The sequence below is a fragment of the Dasypus novemcinctus genome, chromosome 6, assembly GCF_030445035.2.
Source record: "Dasypus novemcinctus isolate mDasNov1 chromosome 6, mDasNov1.1.hap2, whole genome shotgun sequence".
Taxonomy (NCBI): Eukaryota; Metazoa; Chordata; class Mammalia; order Cingulata; family Dasypodidae; genus Dasypus; species Dasypus novemcinctus.
Window position 1 is genome coordinate 46,980,892 of NC_080678.1, and position 19,277 is coordinate 47,000,168.

General features: G+C 39.1%; 1 protein-coding gene and 1 pseudogene across 2 annotated transcripts in view; both read right to left on the reverse strand.

The window, feature by feature from the left end:
* The window catches only part of HTR7 (5-hydroxytryptamine receptor 7), a 115,873-nt gene that overhangs the window by 63,559 nt on the left and 33,037 nt on the right, over positions 1-19,277 (reverse strand). The window lies entirely within an intron of this gene.
* Positions 14,853-18,489, reverse strand: LOC139439158 (H/ACA ribonucleoprotein complex subunit 1 pseudogene; annotated as a pseudogene).

Sequence of the window (19,277 nt, forward strand, 5' to 3'; positions counted from 1 at the left end):
TTGATCCCTGGGAACTCCTGGTGAAAAAGAAGAGAAAGTGTGCCTGCATGGTGAGCTGAGTGCCTGCACAAGTGCCCATGTGGTAAGCCAAGTGCCCACGTGAGTGCCCACATGGTGACCCAGTGCCTATCCAAGTAAGTCACACAGTAAAATGTTGACTCAACAAAAGAAAGATGAAGAGGAGGGTCAATCAAAGTGAAGCAAAGCAGAGACAAGGAACTGAGGTGGCACAAATGACAGGGAACCTCTCTCCACATCACAGGTTCCCAGTATTGAATTTCTCTGAATCTAAAGGTGAAAGATGAGAAGACAAAAAAGAGAAATAGATACAGAAGATCACACAGCGAATGGACACAGACAGCAAAAACAGCAGGGCGGAGCTAGGGGCAGGGGAGGGGGCAGGAAAAAATAAATCTTAAAAAAAAATAAAGAGAATTTAAAAATAATCTAAAACAATCATTCATAATGACAATGGAAGAAGTTAAACCCAGAAATGCAAGAATAGTTTAATATTAGGAAATTTATGTATGATAGCAGGATATCAGTATGTCCAATAAAAAATACAATCACCAGGAAGCAGATGTGGCTCAAGCAATTGAGCTCCCACCTACCACATGCAAAGTCCATGGATCGGTTCCTGGTGCTTCCTAAAGAAGACAGTGAGCAGGCATGATGGGCAGGTGTGGTAAGCTGACACACAAGATGATGCCACAAAGAGACACAAGAATCAAAACATGACAACCATAACAAAGCAGGGAGCAGAGGTTCCCAGTGCCTCCTAAAGAAGAGGAGCAAGAGAGCTGATGCAGCAAGATAATGCAACAAGAGACTCAATAACATAATGAGAGACACAACAAAAGTAGGGAACAGAGGTGGCTCAAGAAATTAGGCACCTCCCTCCCACATTAGAGGTCCCGGATTCAGTTTCTGGTGCCTCCTAAAGAAACAAGGAAGATGAACAGACACAAGTACAAACAATGAGGGGGTAGGGAAAAATAAATAAATCTTAAAAAAAAAAAAAGAGGGCGGCAGACTTGGCCCAGTGGTTAGGGCGTCCGTCTACCACATGGGAGGTCCGCGATTCAAACCCCGGGCCTCCTTGACCCTTGTGGAGCTGGCCCATGCTCAGTGCTGATGCACACAGGGAGTGCCATGCCACGCAGGGGTGTCCCCCCCATAAGGGAGCCCCACATGCAAGGAGTGTACCCCGTAAGGAGAGCCATACAGCGTGAAAGATAGTATAGCCTGCCCAGGAATGGCGCCGCACACACGGAGAGCTGACACAGCAAGATGATGCCACGAAAAGAAACACAGATTCCAATGCCACTGACAACAACAGAAGCAGACAAAGAAGATGCAGCAAACAGACACAGAGAACAGACAACCAGGGTGGTGGGGGAAGGGGAGAGAAATAAATAAATAAATCTTCAAAAAAAAAAAAAGAGAGACTACAAAGAAATTTAATAATATTAAAACCATTATTAAAAATCCTCAAAACAAAAACAAAAAATTAATATTGGCTCAGAATGACAGCCCATTTTACAATGTAGTCTCCACATGTGTATGCTAATTCCTTGTACACCCTTGTACACCAATTTCTTTCCTTAATGTGAAAAGACTTTTTTTTAAATCCCTAGTAATACTGGAAAACAAGAAGAGGTGACTTCAACAGACCAAAAAAAAACAAAGAAAGAAGGTAAAGTAGATCAGAATGAAAAAGAATCATGGCCCAATATGCTCAAAGAAAAGGACTACACTGTAAAACAAGTTAGGGCCTCTGGAGGTGCTCCAAGGTTAGAGGTGGTGGCTACAGGAGGAGTCTCTAGAGCAGCCAACAGTGTGAAGTGGGTGGGAAGAGTCACCACAGTAGGAACAGACAGGCAATTCTGCCATTCTCCTTTCTTCCCCTACCCAAAAACCTAACTGGTAGAACATCCACCCTGGAAATGCATCCTGCCCTCCCTCACAGTTGCTGGAGGCTTCCGCAGTAAAAAGATACACTCTTCACAGACCCGTAAGTCTAGTTCACAACCAAGAACAACAAAACACTTGAGGAAAACCAATATCACCAAAGTGAGGCACCAAACTCAACAAGAAAGAACACCATAGGACGAATTATGAGACCAAACAGGAAACCAGTGTAAAATAAGTATAAATTTTTAAAGTTCAGTATCCTCAGAGGGGTCAGACAGGATATTATATCCGATAATAAGTAAAAGCTGATTTGAAATTTTAGATCCCAAAAATGCAATAGAAATTACTCTTCTGAGAATGAATCAAATGATTCTCAAATTCATTCGGAAGAATATTAGGATCAGGTTGGCCAAGAAATTTGGAAAAGGAAATAAAGACCTTATCAGAGACATTAAAATAGCAAGTACTGGATTAGGAAATGATAATCAGAAAAATAATGGCTCAGAAATAGACATTAGTATGTATAAAGTCTTCTTACATGAGGATGAAAACAACTAATTCAAGAACTAAATGTTTTTTTAAAAATCCATGAAATAGCTAAAATAAAATAAAAGCAATTATTTAACTTGTCAAAGGATGGACAAGGACATCTTAAACAAAAAAAGCATTCTAAGAAATAATAAGAGGAAAAGAGATGGGCTCTATTGTATCACAAATACCATACAAAATAAAAAAGCAAAACTAGGCAAATGTCAAACCAGCAATATGTATTTGCAATATATATGATAAAAAAGGGATTATCCTACAAACATAAAAACTCTTAGAAATTAATAGACACTGAAATAGGGGAAAAAATTTTGGATATTCACCATTTTAATGATAACTAACTCTCGGTGATAAAATTAAGAATTTTATTTCCTTTATAATTTTATAAGTTTATAATATTATAACTAGAAATTAGTTATTTCTGAATCAGTAAGATAAAAATGAACACCCAAATTTTAAAATAGGCAAAGATAATTCACAAAAGAAGAAATATAAGTACAGTCAACATAACGTAAAAGTTAGACCTCCTTAATCAAAAATGCAAACCAAAATTCTTAAATTGGCCAAGTTAAAAAACAAATTGTTTTTAAATGATACTATCCAGTGTTGGCAAGAAAGCAATGAAACAGATACTCTTACAAAGACTTAGTAGAGGACAATAAATTGGTAGAATCTTTCTGGAGAAAGTAGCAATATGTGGTATAAACACTAAAAATGCACAAATGTTTATAATTTCCACTTAAGTGAAATTTCATGAGAAAATAATCAGAACAGCAAACAAGTCCTAATACTAAAAAAGTGGAAACAATTGAATATACAAATAGGGGGAAATTGCTAAATAAATTATGGTAGATGAATATGCAATTACTAACATAGTTTTTTTAATGGCTTGGCAATTGCTCCCAATATAATTATATATATATATATATATATTTTTTTTTAAGATTTATTTCTCTCCCTCCTCCCCCCAGTTGTCTGCTCTCTCTGTCCATTTGCTGTTCTTCTGTGACCAATTCTATCCTTATCAGTGGCACCAGGAATCTGTGTTTCTTTTTGTTGTGTAATCTTGTTGTGTCAGCTCTCCATGCGTGGGGCGCCATTCTTGGGCAGGCTGCACTTTCTTTTGCGCTGGGCGGCTCTCCTTGTGGGGCGCACTCCTTGCGCGTGGGGCTCCCCTATGCTGGGAACACCCCTGCGTGGCACAGCACTCTTTGCGCACATCAGCACTGCGCATGGGCCAGCTCCACACAGGTCAAGGAGGCCCGGGGTTTGAACCGCGGACCTCCCATGTGGTAGGTGGACACCCTATCCATTGGGCCAAGTCTGCTTCCCCCAATATAATTATAAATGAAAAACAGCAAGATATAAAACTGTATCTGTAGTCTGAAACCTCCCTCTACAACCTCCACCATCAGAATCTTTTAAGGAGAATGCTGGGTATGAATGCAAAAGTTTAAAAGTTCTCTGAATATTAAGTAATAAAGGCATAAGATTTTAGAAACCTAGGAAAGAGCTAGGAGGAAGCAAGATTGGTGTCCACAAAAGGCAGAGGAAGATTAAAAAAGAAAACCAAAACTCTATTCCCAAAGGAACTGTTATGGATTTTGTTTAGGTTCTTTGACTATGCTGAAGAAATGAATTTCAACAGCACATGGGGTGAGTTAGGCCAATAATTTATTCAGGTAGGAATGGGAAGAAATGGGAGAAAATAACAGAGCAGGGTCCCAGATAGAGAGGAAGGGGTTGAAAAGTGATAAAGAGGGCTGATTTACAGCTACACTTTCCCATTACATGTTATAAATGCCCAGGTTTTACTTGTGTGGTGATCCAAGCAGGGAGAAGCAGCTGGAGCCCAGGTCCAAAGGCAAGAGAGCATGAGACAGAGAACTTGGACCTTTTTAAACTGCTAATTATTCCACCCCTTTGCTAATGGCAGTGGAGGAGTTTCAGCTGTTGACAACTTTGATTGCTTATTTCCCCCATCAATCTCCCAGGAGAGCCCAATGATGAAGTCCTTGGGGGACTATCCTGGGGGACTATCCAGGGCGACTCCTGGTTCTGAAGGAAGTCTTCTTGTGAGTGGCATAATCTTGGGGGAGGGTCTTCCAGCAGCATCTTGGTGTTGTTGATGTCCACGTGGACTTCTTGCCAGGTTCCAGATCCATCTATTAATTCCCTATCTTACTAGCCCACTTCAGAACTTTGCAGTATATTATACTGTTTACAAATATTTTTCTGCAAATGGTTTCTTTAGGGGGTGCTCAGAGAAGAGGCTAAGTTACAGTACACATCTAATTTATATGTGCAAACGTGTAAGAAAAAAGGCTGGATGTATTCTGAAATGTCAACAGTGATTTTCTCTGAACAGTGAGATTCTTGGTGATCACTTTTTCTTTTCATCTTTATCCATTCATGTATTTTCAAATTTTTCAACACTGAGTCAGGTGGCTTGAAGCAGTATATACCCTCAGAAAAACATGTTATTAAAGTTAATCCCTTCTTGTGGGTGTGAAACCATTCTAAGCATGACCTCTTGAAGAGGGTACTTCAGTTCAGGTGTGACCCACTTCATTCAAGATGGGCCTTAATCCTATTACTGGATCTTTTATAAGAGGATGAAATTAAGACAAAGAGAGAAAGTCAGGGAAGCAAGAAGCTGAAGTCAATCAAACCTGGAAGAGAAGGGAGAGACTAGCAGATACCACCATGTGCCTTGCCATGTGACAAAGGGGCCAATGACTGTCGACAGCCAGTCTTCTGGAAAAGAGCATTGCCTTGATGATGCCTTGATTTGGACATTTTCTCAGCCTCAAAATTGCAAGCTAATAAATTCCCACTGTTAAAGCCAACCCATTTCATGTTATTTGCTGGAGCAGCCTATTAAAACACTGAGGATATGGGGAATTGGGTTTTTTTTAATGGTGTTTAACTTAGAGCACATTAAAACCAGGAAAGTGGTAGGGGGAATGGAAAGAAAGGTAAGCAAGGGGCACTGCCTGTAAAAGACAAATCTACATAATTTGGAAATAGGACAGCAAAGGAACTTTATTCTTTTGCAGTTCATGCATTCACTGACTTGTTGACTCATTCATTTATTTAGCATGCATGTACTGAGATTCAAAGGATACCAAAATGAAAACAGCTCAGGTGTCAACCTTAAGAAGCTGATAGTCTAAAAGACCCATTAACCGCTCACCATGTAACATGTGAGAAGCACCAAAATAAGACTGGGTTCAACAAGTTCAATACTAAGGATACACTATAAGAAAAACTAGAAATTTGTCACAGTGCTAACTGTAATCTAGGGTAGAAACTGCTTTTAAGTTAGTTTAAGGCAATATGCAGATGTAAGATCCCTTTACAACTCTCTGAATTATTCTATCAAAGAGCAAAAACCCCATAAAGCAACAAAGAGTGTGTCAGAGAAGAAGAAACTCCACTATGTAAATCTTTTGAACTGTAGATGTTTAAGTAGCAAAACTTTCGGTAACTATTTTTAAGTGAAATCTTTCTTAAGTAATTTGTGTGCTTCCTTGCATTCCAAAGCATCTACAGAACAAAATTTAATCTTTTCCTGATGATTCAGTGTCACCATCACAGGCATTAAGCATTGTACTGTTTACAGACAGTTATTCCCTCAGGCATTATCAAGTTATCTAGGATTATTTTCCCCACAATGCCTCCAAATTTCTAGGTTTTTGGTTACCATGTACTTTTTAATTATTTACATATTTTTTGCAGCTTTTTATACCTTTTCTCTTAAACACACTGAATTTTAGGGCTGGAAGGGAACTCAAAGATTAACCAGTTCAGCCAACTTATTTTACAGAGGAGGAAACTATTTTTCCTTCACTGCGGTGAGGCTCTTGCTCCAACTTTCACTGTTTTAATGTGCCAACAGGGAGCAACTCTTCTCCCTTTCCTAATTTTCTGCTTCTAAATCTGACAACAAGGAAACCAGATAAGCAACCTTGTTAGAAATGTACCAAAAATAAACATAACCTAATGAAAAACTATTCTAAGAATGCAGAGTAAGAGTTTTTGTGTTATTCTTTTGCACCAGACATTGTAGTGACTTGGAAGTCTCTTTCTGGTCTTCATAATTTGAGAACATGTTTACAATAGTAGCTTCCCAGCACTTTTCATATAAATTCTGTTTCTCTGAGAAAGGAAAACGCTTGCCAACGCTTGCCCTTATCATGTGAGAGCTTCGGTAAACTGTATAATCACTCTGACTCTCAGTTTTCCCTCATACAAAAAGAGAACATTAAAAAAAAAAAAAAGGAATGAACTCCACCCAGGACCCAGGAAGATAGCTGGATGAATTAAATTGAGGTCACAAGCTTTAAAGAATGCTAGATGCATAGTAAATGCACAAACAAAAAAAGGGAGATGTCGTTTCTCTGACATTTCTTTAAGCAGCACAAAGTGTTTGCAAGCCTAACACAGTATCTTCATTTTATGTGGTTTATTCAGGACTGGATACAATCCTGTTCAAAGCAATATTGGGTTCTCCACAGGGTTCTAAAATGTGGGTATCATTAGAATCACCTGAGGCTTTTAAAACTATAGCCACCTGAGTACCATCTGCAGCCATTCTGATTTAACTGGTCTGGCTTGAGACTCAGGTAGAGGTATTTTTAAAAGAGTTCCCCTGATGATTCTCATAGGAGCCCAACTCTTGTTGAGAGATAAATCTTGATTCTTGAAAGATCCCTACCTGTCCACTGATGAGACTATAGGTTTCTTCTTTGTCCTGCCACACTGATACCTCAGGAACTGAGGATGTTTAGTATAGTGAAAGGGGTAAGATGGGTGAGGGACGACAAACAACATGGCCGGCAGGCAACATGGCCTTGAGACCCTACCTAGAAGCCTCCTAAAAACAAGACTGCCAGAAAGACCCTGGAAGACCCTGACCACAATAATCCCCTTCAGAGTCAAGGGTAAGCCCCCGACACCTTCAAAAGGCCTCACCATTGGCCCCCTGGGAACTGACAGGTGGGGCAACCAATCAGAACAGCAAATAGCTGGGGCCCCTCCTCAACATCATGAAGTGGGAGGAGGAAAGACATTAAAATGGCCTGACCTGGGGCCCCACCAGCCCCTCACGCTGCATTACCTGCAGTCCATGTCCCGGACATGGACTTTTATTTTTCCTGTTTCTTAATAAGTTCTTTACTCCCTTGCCTATCCTATGGCATGTCTTTAAATACTTTTATGTGACATAAGCCAAGAACCAGAAATAAGAACAATCCGCTAACAGAACCCTGCCTGATTTCACTCCTGTTTTTCCCTCAAATTTATTGACAATATCTGATGTACTTCTGACTTCACAATAGGTATACACTGATTCAACTGTTCAGTTGCTAAAATATTGAAATACTTCCACATTAGCTGGTAAATAGTTGCTGCCCCAAATCACTGAGTACCTCCCCCTTCTCCATTATCCAGCCCTATGACCCACGGTAACAAAGGGTTAAGAATTAGCAAATGGGCGGCAGACTTGGCCCAGTGGTTAGGGCGTTTGTCTACCACATGGGAGGGCCACGGTTCAAAACCTCAGCCTCCTTGACCTGTGTGGAGCTGGCCCCTGCACAGAGCTGATGCATGCAAGGAGTGCCCCCGTGTAGGGGAGCCCCACGCGCAAGGAGTGCGCCCCGTAAGGAGAGCCGCCCAGTGCAAAAAAAGTGCAGCCTGCCCAGGAATGGTGCCGCACACACGGAGAGCTGACACAACAAGACAACGCAACAAAAAAAAACAGATTCCCATGCCGCTGACAACAACAGAAGCGGACAAAGAAGATGCAGCATATGGACACAGAGAACAGACAACCAGGGTGGGGGAAAGGGGAGAGAAATAAATGAATAATCTTATAAAAAAATTTTACAAAAAAAAAAGAATTAGCAAATGGGGGCAGCAGATGGAGCTCAGTGGATGAGTGCCTGCCTCCCATGTACAAGGACCCAGTTTCAATCCCCAGGTTCTCCTAAAGGAAAAAAAAAGAACAAATAATTATGATTACTAAATCATTATACAGATAAATTTATATTATAAAATAGCAAAAGGTTAATACCTGAAATTCCTGAAGTTGGCTAGAGTGTTCCTTTCCACCCTGTTTATGGTTATTCTAGGCTTAATCTCACTCTTGTGTATCTTTACTATTGTGATGATAATTCTAGATTGAGCTCACCCTTGTGTATGCTTACTATTATAATGGTAATTCTAGATTAAACTCACCCTTGTGTATACTTACTATTGTAATGGTAACCACTCCCCTCACCTCTGTCTAATATCCATATGAAAACCTAGTAACTGACCTTCATTCTGTATACCCCTATCCCAAATCCCTGTGACTGACCCTGGTTTGCTACCCATCCCCGTCCATCCTTTTCAGCCTGTCAATGTTTATTAATGAAAACCTGTGTTCAGCTCCACCCCAATTATTCATTGGCAACATGATGTTATAAAATAATAGAATTTCTGCATATCAGGGAGACAATTTTTAGGCAAAGGCAATGGACTTCTCCTTGTACAATAAAATAAACTTTCTCTCTCTTTGAAATCCGTGTCTCCTGCTTTTCGTCAGTATCAATTTGGCAACTCTAGTGGGACTAAGGACAAAGGGGTCCCTGAAAGAATGTGACTGTGTGAGGTTCTGAGGCCCCTGCTGCAAGAGAGGTAGGCACTTTCTGCAGCTACTAGACCCTCTTGGTCTAAAAGCTCAACAATCAGGTTTTTTCTACCTCACTGGCACTCCAGGCCCTAAAGGTGATTTAAATCTTCAAAGATAGAAACAGTTCCTGTCCTGAGTCCAGGCATTGGTCTGAGTGAGCAGGTCAGTGGGTCACCAGGTAAAAGTGAATCAGTTAGTTCAGTGGTTCGAGTCCCTTTAAACTTCCAGAACTATTCCCCATGCTCTGACCTCTGCCTTTTCTTATTTGAGGGGAGGGAGGGGGCGGTACCATCCCATCTGGGATTCAAGCCCCCATCTTAAGTCTGTCAGTTAAGTATACTCCTAAACCATGAGTCTATTAAAAATACTCCTGGAAAGTACTCCAGAATATAAGAAGTGCTAAGTGTCTGTTAAGTGTGTTACTTAGGTATAGTAAATGTTCAGTATCTGTCTAAACTGCTAGATTACTGTTTCAGTGTAGTTATAATACCCAAGTATTCCTAATTGGTTACTGCTTACTGAAATTCTTTAAAAAGGGAATTTCTGATTTTACTAGCCTTCCTAAATGTACTACTTTCGGCGGTATTTTGAAAGACAGGAAGATCTTAGCCACGAGTCTATGAAAAAGCAAGAAAGCAGGAAATGGTTTTTTCCTGTAACAAAGTTTGGCCTCAATTTAACTTAGAATCAGGAAGAAAATAGCCAGATTATGGTCCTATAGGGAAAAACTCTTTATGTCCACTGAGCCAGGACAGCTTTCTAAGACCAGCAGCTAAGCCAGAAAAATTTCTACTCCAGGAAATGCCTCTGGAATAGACGAATTTATGTACATGCTTACCCCATTCCCTCTGTCAGATTAACATAGGTGGGAAAATAGTGGCCCACCTCTATAGAAAGGACCCAGGGAAAAAAGCTTCATTATTCCAACCTGTAGTTGGACTGGTACTGAGACCTTATGGATAACCAGAGATGAAGAGAAAATAGTAAATGAAGAAGCAGAGCAGGAAACAGATAAGAAACAAAGAAAGAAAAAAAACTCCTGGCAACCCAGGGTATGCTAGAGAGAAATTAGCAGCACCAGCAAGGAATCTTAAATAGAATGCTAATGGTGCTGACAGCAGAGGAGAAAGAGGTCCCTGAATCTATAAACTTAGAAAAGGTAAGTGAAGTAATACCAGAATCAGAAGAAAGTGCCTCCACTTTCCAATAGAGAATTTATACTGCCTATTGGCAATACACTAATATAGATCCAAAAAGTTCAGATAATACCAAACTTTTAGATATAACCTTTATTGCCTAAAGTTCTCCAAATATAAGAAGGAAGCTATATTTAACGATGGGGGACTAGAAATACCTATCTCAAGTTTAGTTAGCATTGCCTATAGTAACCAGATTAAAGAAACTCTGTACTTCAGAAGGCAAATGACCCTACTGAAAGCTCTAATAAACCAAAAACAATCAGAACAAGCTGCCTCAAAAAGGTAAAACTTCTGAGCCCAACATCCACCGCTCCAGGAAATTTTAAAAATAAGTGTTGCCGGATTCCCTCTAGGTTCTTGGTTATGTCGCATAAAAGATTTTAAGAACATGCCAGTTCAGTAAGGCCAGTATTTGTTAAGGAAATGAGGAAAGAGGATAGAAATGGGAGAAAATAACTGTTACGGGTTCTCAGGTATACTGGCAGGCTAGTCTAGGTACAGAAGGGGGGAAAGGGGATGATTTAGTCTCTATGCTTGCTTTTTAAACCATTTAAACCACTTGCTAATGTTCAGGAGGAGGGGTTCCAGTTGTTGGCTGTTTTGAATGATTATCCCACCCATCAATTCCCAGAGTGGTAGGGAAGTGGCAATGATAAGGCCTCTTGAGAATATACAAGCTTTTCCTTGATCTCAGACAATCAAGGAAAATTCTTGTGGGTTCTTCCAAAAGCTTTCTGGTGGTGGTCTTTCTCTCAGAGGATTTCCAGGTAGAATTCCATGGCCCTGAGTTTTATGGCCATGGTTTTCTGCTAGGTTCCAGATTCGTCTTCTCATTCCCTAAACTAGACTGCTTCAAAAGAACCAATCAAGGGAAGTAGATATGGCTCAATGGATAGAGCTTCTGCCTACCATATAGGAGGTCCAGGGTTCGATACCCAGGGCCTCCTGGCCCATGTGGCAAGCTGGCCCATGTGGAGTGCTGATATGCGCAAGGAGTGTCGCCCCACACAGGGGTGCCCCCTGCACAAGGAGTGGCCCCCACACAAGGAGTACAGCCCATGCAGGAGGGCAGACTGTCCAGGAGTGGAGCTGCCCACATGGAGAGCTGATGCACCAAGATGACGCAATGAAAAAGAGACTCAGAGAAGAGACAATATGAGATGCAGCAAACGAGGGAGCTGAGGTGGAGTAAGAGAATGATCACCTATCTCCCACTCTGGAAGGTCCCAAGATGGGTTCCCAGAGCTGCCTAATGAGAATACAACGGACACAGAAGAACACACAGCAAATGGACAGAGAGCAGACAACAGAGGGTGGGGGGAGGGGGAGAAATAAGGAAAAAAAAAAACAATCAATGTGCATACTGCAAAGAAGAAGGACACTGGAAAAGACATTGTCCTAGATGTGCCTGGGAAAAACCCTGAGAACATCGAGGTGGGAACCGACAGAAACCTGGAATGAAAGGACCCACGGGAAGGGGAACTTTACTACTAAAAACCAAATATTTGATGTATAGCTTCCTAAATGTACCTTCCTTGCTAAAAACCTGTTAACCAAATAATGCCCAAATAACTTTTTCTTCAATTTTATATATATGAAAGTGCTTCTAAGAATGAGCTTGCATATTATGGGCAACACTGACCCCAGAGAAGATCTTAAAAGCAGTAAAAACCAGAGATGTGGAATGATGGAAAACCTGGAGACAACCACACCAAAAGAGAGAACTATGAGTCAAATTAGTGAGTTTTATGTTTCTTTGTTGAGTCTAATTCTATTTGTGTCTGTGTCTGTTCAGTGTATATTTTCATACCTCAGGATGGGAATATCAAATTAACAAATGAAAATTCTTAAGAGAGCTCTAGTCAAATTGCTAAAAATTAAATAAGCACTTATATATGTAAATGAATACTCCTGGATCCCAAATTAGAAAAGTCAAACAGGATGAAAACGATCATATAAAAATCTGACTAAAGAAACTATAAAGAAAAAAAAAAAGAAACTAAAAAGGTTGTCCTGAATTCCTCCACAATCTTTCCACAGACTATCTTACCTCCAAGGTCTTCTCCTAACCCTTACTGAATTCCACTGACTCATTAAAACCAGTCTAGGAAACTGGGAGATGAGCTGGGTATGGAAAGATAGGGGAGATGTGAGATTAGCTTAGAATTCTGTCTGCTAGGCCTGGAAATTACAAAATGATAGGGGCAGAGAGGATATTACAGAATAAACTTTGTTTGGTATAGTCTGTCCTGTAATTCCCCAATTAAATTTTAACAGCCTTGAGATGAGAGTAATTAATAACCCAAAGGGCAGGGAAGTGGGTGTGGCTAAAGCAATTGAGCTCCCACCTCCCAGGTTCAATTCTAAGAGCCTCATAAAGAGAAGATGAGCAGACACAGAGAGCACATAGCGAGTGCAAACAATAGGGTGGGGTGGGGTGTGGGGTTCAGATGACATAAATAAATGTTAAAAAAAAAACCCAATGGCCAAATTTCAGTAAGAAAAAGATCTGTAAAAGCTATGAAAATATTTTTCTAAATTATAATTAAAACAAATATAAAATATCCTCCAGATTCAGATCCTAATAGTCAGTACACTTTGGGGATTATTTATAATTTTAAGTTATGATAAAAATAAGAGGTTTTAACATCCCATGAAGGAAAAGAAAAACATTTCTTATGTAAAATATCATTGTTTTAATTTTATTGTATTTGGATGTAATCTTCCTAAGTTTATCCAGATACTAATGAGTTAACATTAAGTCTGTCAAATCTTTAAGATGATAAAATTGTTAGTTTTTAATTAATGAAATTGTTATATATTTTACAAACACCTTTTAAAAATAATTGTTTTGCCAAATGTGAACTAACTAGTTTTTCACAGAACAGAATGAGGGCTGTAAGACAAGACTTAAATGGAATGAAAAGAAGTAGGTTTGTGAATGCTTGTTTAAGCAAGTGTTTCATCCTAAGAGAAGATGGCTGGTTTTCATAAAACCAGGGTAGAAATATGTAGGACAAGACTTGAATGGATTTTGAAAGTTACAGAACAGTTAGTGGAAGTAAATTTCACTTGTTGCAGACTGTAATTCAATAAACTCATTTAAGGTGAAACTTAAAGTAACTGGTCTATATGGCTAAAAATGGTTATAAAAGATTACAGGAAATTATAGGCTATAGAAAGTCTGTAAAAGCATTTTGCAAACAGAGAGATTTCAATCTAAATATCTGATTCCAGGAAGCCTTTATTAAGTAAAAATCTGTAAGTTGATATTGATAACAAAAAGTAACTTTATATATGGGAAGCGGCTGTGGCTCAATCAGTTGGGCTCCCATCTACAACATGGGAGGCCCTGGATTCGAGTCCCAGGGTCTCCTTGTGAAGGCAAAGCTGGCCCTTGTGCCACGGAGAGCTGATGGCCCGTGCACCGTGGAGAGCTGGCACAGCAAGATGATGCAACAAAAGGGAGACAAGCAGATACAGGAAAAACGCACAGCGAGTGGACACAGAGAAGAGACAGCAAAAGAAAAGGAACAAGTCGCAAGAGGAGGAATAAATATATAAATAAATAAATCTTAAAAAAAAAAAAAGGTAACTTTATATAATAACAAAGAACCTGTTGGATGCCACCTTAATCTGTTATGAACCTATGCTAAGATTTGTTTACCGAATGGTATACTGATGCAAAACTAAAATTTGGCTTTCTCTGTTAAAGTAGCACAGTTTTTCTTAAATGGTTGTTCTTAAATGGTTGGTCAGTTTTGAGGGGAAGGCTATACAAGTCCTTTGAAATCATTAATGTATTTAAAGAGCAAAGAATGTGTGCCTTATCAGAATGGTTTCATCATATCTTCAATGGTTTTTAAAAAATGCATTGCTATTTTGGAAGTTAAGTCTTTTCCAAACTATTTAACTAACTTATTTCTCATTGTGATAGAGGCCTATTTAAATATAATGTTCAAAACTGACAACTTTTAAAATTCTAATAAAATCTTTATGGATATTTTTTAACTACAAACTATTACAAAGCAATTTGTTTTTTCACTTTGTAAAAAGTGAGGTGTTTAATTTATGTGTTTAGGAAAATTAAAGTTCTCAATATATGTATAATTTAATTCACAAAGGAAAAATATATTTCAAGACTAAAAAATATGACACCCATGTAAACTATGGAAAAGTTTAAATGGGATGTTATTTTTTTAAAGGAGTAAAAAAAAAAACCTTTATTTAAAATTCAAATATTCTTCAGATGAAAAGTACTGTCCATTTATTAAGCACCCACAGAGTGCCAGGCATTGTAGAAAACATTAAAAGACTTAGTTTATTCTCTTTTAGAGCAAAACTGACTACTCTGTTGCACTCATTTTTGCATTATATTGATGCTGAAGTTCCATATCATAAAATGACCAGTTCTTCAAAACTTGTTTTAATAACCAGTTTCCCGATCCATAGTTGAAGTATGTCATGCAGGTTAATACAGAAGTTAACTGGCGAAGTCTTCTTGTCAACTGTTAAACTTAATGTCGTGTCCCTCTGAAACCACCACCCCCTCTTCCTCCTCTGAAGCCTCCATCTCCTCTTCCACCTCTAAAGCTGCCACCTCTACCACCAATTCTGCCACCTACTCCTCTTCCTCCTCCTCCCCCTCCACCTCCCCTGCCACCACCTCTTGGAGGTCCTTTTGCACCTGGAGGTCAAGGTAAAAATCTCTGCAGTGGCAGCAGTTCATATGGCTCTATATAACATTTTTTAAAGGATGACGCCTTCATGTTTTCTGACAATTCAGCTGAAAAATAAAAATCTCTAAGTTGTCCAAATATTTCATCTACTTTTCTAATTTGTTCTTTGTTTTCTAAATATACTGGAGCATTGACATAAGGTACCTTATTTTCATCTGTGGTGCATTTACAAACTATGTCATCTTCACAGGGATAGAGGAACTCTCTTAACAAAACTACACCTTCTGGAGGTCCTTGGTCTTTGCCTTTTTAACAGCCTCCACGACCACCCCCTCGTCCAAATCTACCTTCTGCCACCGCCTCTGAAATTGCTGCCACCTCCACCTCCAAAGTGATTGTTGCTGCCACCACCCTGATGGAAGCCACCACCTCTGCCACCTCGATTAAAGCCTCCACAACCTTGGTCTCAAAAGACATGCTCTCTCCCACCAGTGCCACATGCACCTCTGGACTAAATGGGATGTTATTTTGACAATATTTTAAATTTTAGTCACATTTTGTTCTGATCAGAATTTTTATCAATTTTTGTTTAAAAAAAAAACTGGTCTGTCATAAAACACTGTGCATAATCACAGTATTTATTCCCTAAGACTATTGTAAATGTGTGGACTTCTACATATTACTAAGAGAAGTATTATTTATGCAATGATAATAGAAAGATAATCCTGATTGCATTGAGAATCTTAGGTTCTCATAAAATTTACTAGAAAACCAATTTTATTCTGGTACTACTGAAGTTTCTTTGTGATAAACAGTATCTTTCAAAACGAAAAAACATGAAGAAATTAACTGTGTAATTTACTTATATATTTGAGGATTATATAAAATTCTTAAGGACTTTTGAAGTTCTCACTGTCTATTCTATCCTAATACTGATCTGCATATTGATATTGTTGGTGACAGTTTTAGTTATTTTTAGGAAAATGTGATGTTTTGAAAACAACCAAATCTCTTATCATTACACTGTTCTACTCTGATGCTTCTTTAAAAGAGCATGAGTCAGCCCACCTTCAAAAAAAAGGGACTTAAAGAGAAGCAAGGCAAGTCTATAAGTAATGTTTTAGCTATTAATATATTCTTGATAAAAGTAAATTCAGTCACAAAACTTGTAATAGTTTATAGTTAATGATCTCTAGAAATAGCAACCCTGGGTATTGGTTCTTCTGAGGGCTACAGAGACTCACAGGTTCCCACAGGTTCTATGGTCACGGCAGATGGAGTTCAGGGCCATGTCAGTTGGCCCTACTTTGGAGTTTGTGTTTCTGTGTGATGGAGCTGGACTCAGATGTGATCTTTGTCCACAAGCCTCTCCTGTTACTTTTACCGGAACTGTAGTTGGTGCTGGGGTTTAATATATACCCAGGGGAACCTGAATCTCTAGACTGACCATGTGATAGCCAAGCCCTGAGCCTCAACAGACTTCAGCTCCTACACCCTGGTTTATTGGACTTACCCCACTCAGCTAACATGGAGTTGAAGAAGGTCAACCACCATAGCAGGGAGCCAAGAGTGCCTACAACTGAAAGCAGGAGGATTGCATCCATGTGGAATCTAAGCCCCCTCTTGATAGAGATGTGGAGTGGACACAACCATTCCAAGGTCCACAGGATGGAGGAATAGAGTATGGATTAGAGTAGACTTACTGATATTCTATTCATGAACTACTGTGATTAGTAATCAAAGAAAATGTGGCATTGGTGTGGAGAAAGTGGCCATGGTGGCTGCTGGGGGTAGGGAGTGGGAGGAAGAGATGAGATGTGGGGGTGTTTTCGGGACTTGGAGTTGTCCTGAGTGGTGCTGCAGGGACAGTTGTCCTCCCATGGCCCACTGGGTGGAATGTGGGAGAGAGTGGGCTATGATGTGGACCATTGACCATGAGGTGCAATGGTGCTCAGAGATGTATTCACCAAATGCAATGAATGTCTCATGATGATGGAAGAGATTGTTGTTATGGGGGGAGGAGTTGGGTGAGGGACGTGGAGAGTATATGGGAACCTCATATTTTCTGAATGTAATATTAAAAAAATAAATACAAAAAATCACACACAAAAAATAAAATGCTCAAAGAAAGAAAAAAAAGGAAAAATATAAACAAAAATAATAAAATGCTCATGAGGAAATTAGGGCCTAGATTGTAAACTATTTAACAGTAATATTTACACCTGAGCTCTAATCTCTGCTTGTTATTTCTAAGTCCTAAAATGCTTTACTCTTTGTGTATAACCTAATATGTTTTAGGGCCTGTCTGATACTTGGAACTGAGAGCTAAAGTTAACCAGCTCTAAAGGTGCTGAAAAAAAACAGCATTAATTCTAAAGGACCACCCCAATTAAAGGAAGTAAAATAATGAGACCTCAATTAATCTAAAGACTAAAGAGAATCAGAATGCAAGGAAAAATGTAATATTATCAGTATTTTAAAACTTTAAGTACTATGGGGACCAAAAGGAGAAATTTATATTGTCAAGAAAATTCTTTAAATTTCTGTAGAGCACTAACTAATTTAACCTAACTAGTCAGCTTATTTAAATGGCATAGCTAACATGGAGCCAAAAATAGTGAATGAGATTGTAATATTCTATACAGAATTGTTAACACCCTGATGCATTTCAAAGAGTTTTGGGCATAAAATAGAAAAGTATTTGCAGAGTCCCTTAAGGACTGGGAAAAACACAGAAATATTAAACTTCTAGGAGCTCCCAATTTATTGAAACAGAACTCTGTAAGGTAAACTTGTGAAAAAGAACCTTGCTAGTAAGCTGAGCCCTCGATCTTGAGGCTTGCACTCATGAAACGTATTTCTGTAATGACTAAGCTAAACCTAACTATAATTAATGCCTAAGAGCCCTCTCTAGAGAACCTCTTTTTCCTCAAATCTGGCATGCCTCTCTAAGCCAAACTCTCACTACCTTCCCCCCCCCCTACAAGGGACAGGAATTCCAAGGATAAACTTTTCCTTGGCAATATGAGACTTACCTTCCAAAGATATTTCCTAGCAATATAGGACTTCACAACTCCCAGTGATGGGGCCTCCCTGACAACATGGGATTAGACCAAAATTGGGATGGGTGGGGATAGAACAGAATTAAGTTTTAATGGCTAAGAGATTTCAAATAGAGTAGAGAGTTCATTCTGGAGGTTACTCTTATGCAGATTTCGGCCAACAGGCAAAGCCCAAAGGATATTCCAGGCTTTCTCTGAGAGAGGTTATAAAATTATTTCCCCAATGTAATATGGCTATTCAACCCTATAATTCTCAATTTACATATTAAGTTTACTTATCAGAAAGTCTCTGAATTATTACTATGCCAGAAAAGTCCTGGAACCCAGAAGTCAACCAGCTGCATTCCTTTCCCCATAATGTTGATGCCCCTTTTCAGCATGAAGAAGCCAGAAAGATCTGACACCCAAATCATCGCCAAGAATTGGGGATTTTATGAAACAGAGAGGGAGGAGTTGTAACTGAGGGTTAAGAATTAACAAATAACTATGATTACTAAATCTTATACAGATGCCTTTATATGATAAAATAACAAAAGGCTAACACCTCTAATTACTGAAACTGGCTAGGGTGGTCCCACCATGTTTATGGTTACTTGAGACTCAACCTTTACATAAGCTTACTATTGTGATGGTAACTCTAAATTGAGCTCACCCTTGCGAATGCTTATTCCTGTGATGGTAATTCTAGATCAAACTCACCCTTGTGTATACTTACTCTTGGGATGGTAACCACTCTACCCACCTCTGTTTAATAACCACCTGAAAGACTCTGTAACTGATCTTTGTTCTGTATACCCCTATCCTGGTTTGCTGCCCCACCCTTGGCAATCCTGTTCAGCCCCTTATTATTTATTAAGGAAGGAACCCGTGTTCAGTTCCACTCCAATTATTCATTAGCATGCCAATGTTATAAAATATTAGAAATTCTGCAGATCAGTGAGTTAGTTTTTTGGCCACCTAAAGCAACTGAACCTCCTTTGCTTGCACAAACAAATAGTTTTTTCTCTCTTTGCAACCCTGGTGTCATAAGAATTGGCTTTAAAGATGCATCAGGAGAAAAGAACCCTCTTTTACTCAATATCACCACATCCATTCTGATTGGTCAATGGTAGTAGTTAAATAATTTGAATATCAACTCTGACCTTCATGACTTAGGACTTTGCCCCAGAGGACTAAAATTTAGAGGGTAAAAACATTTTAA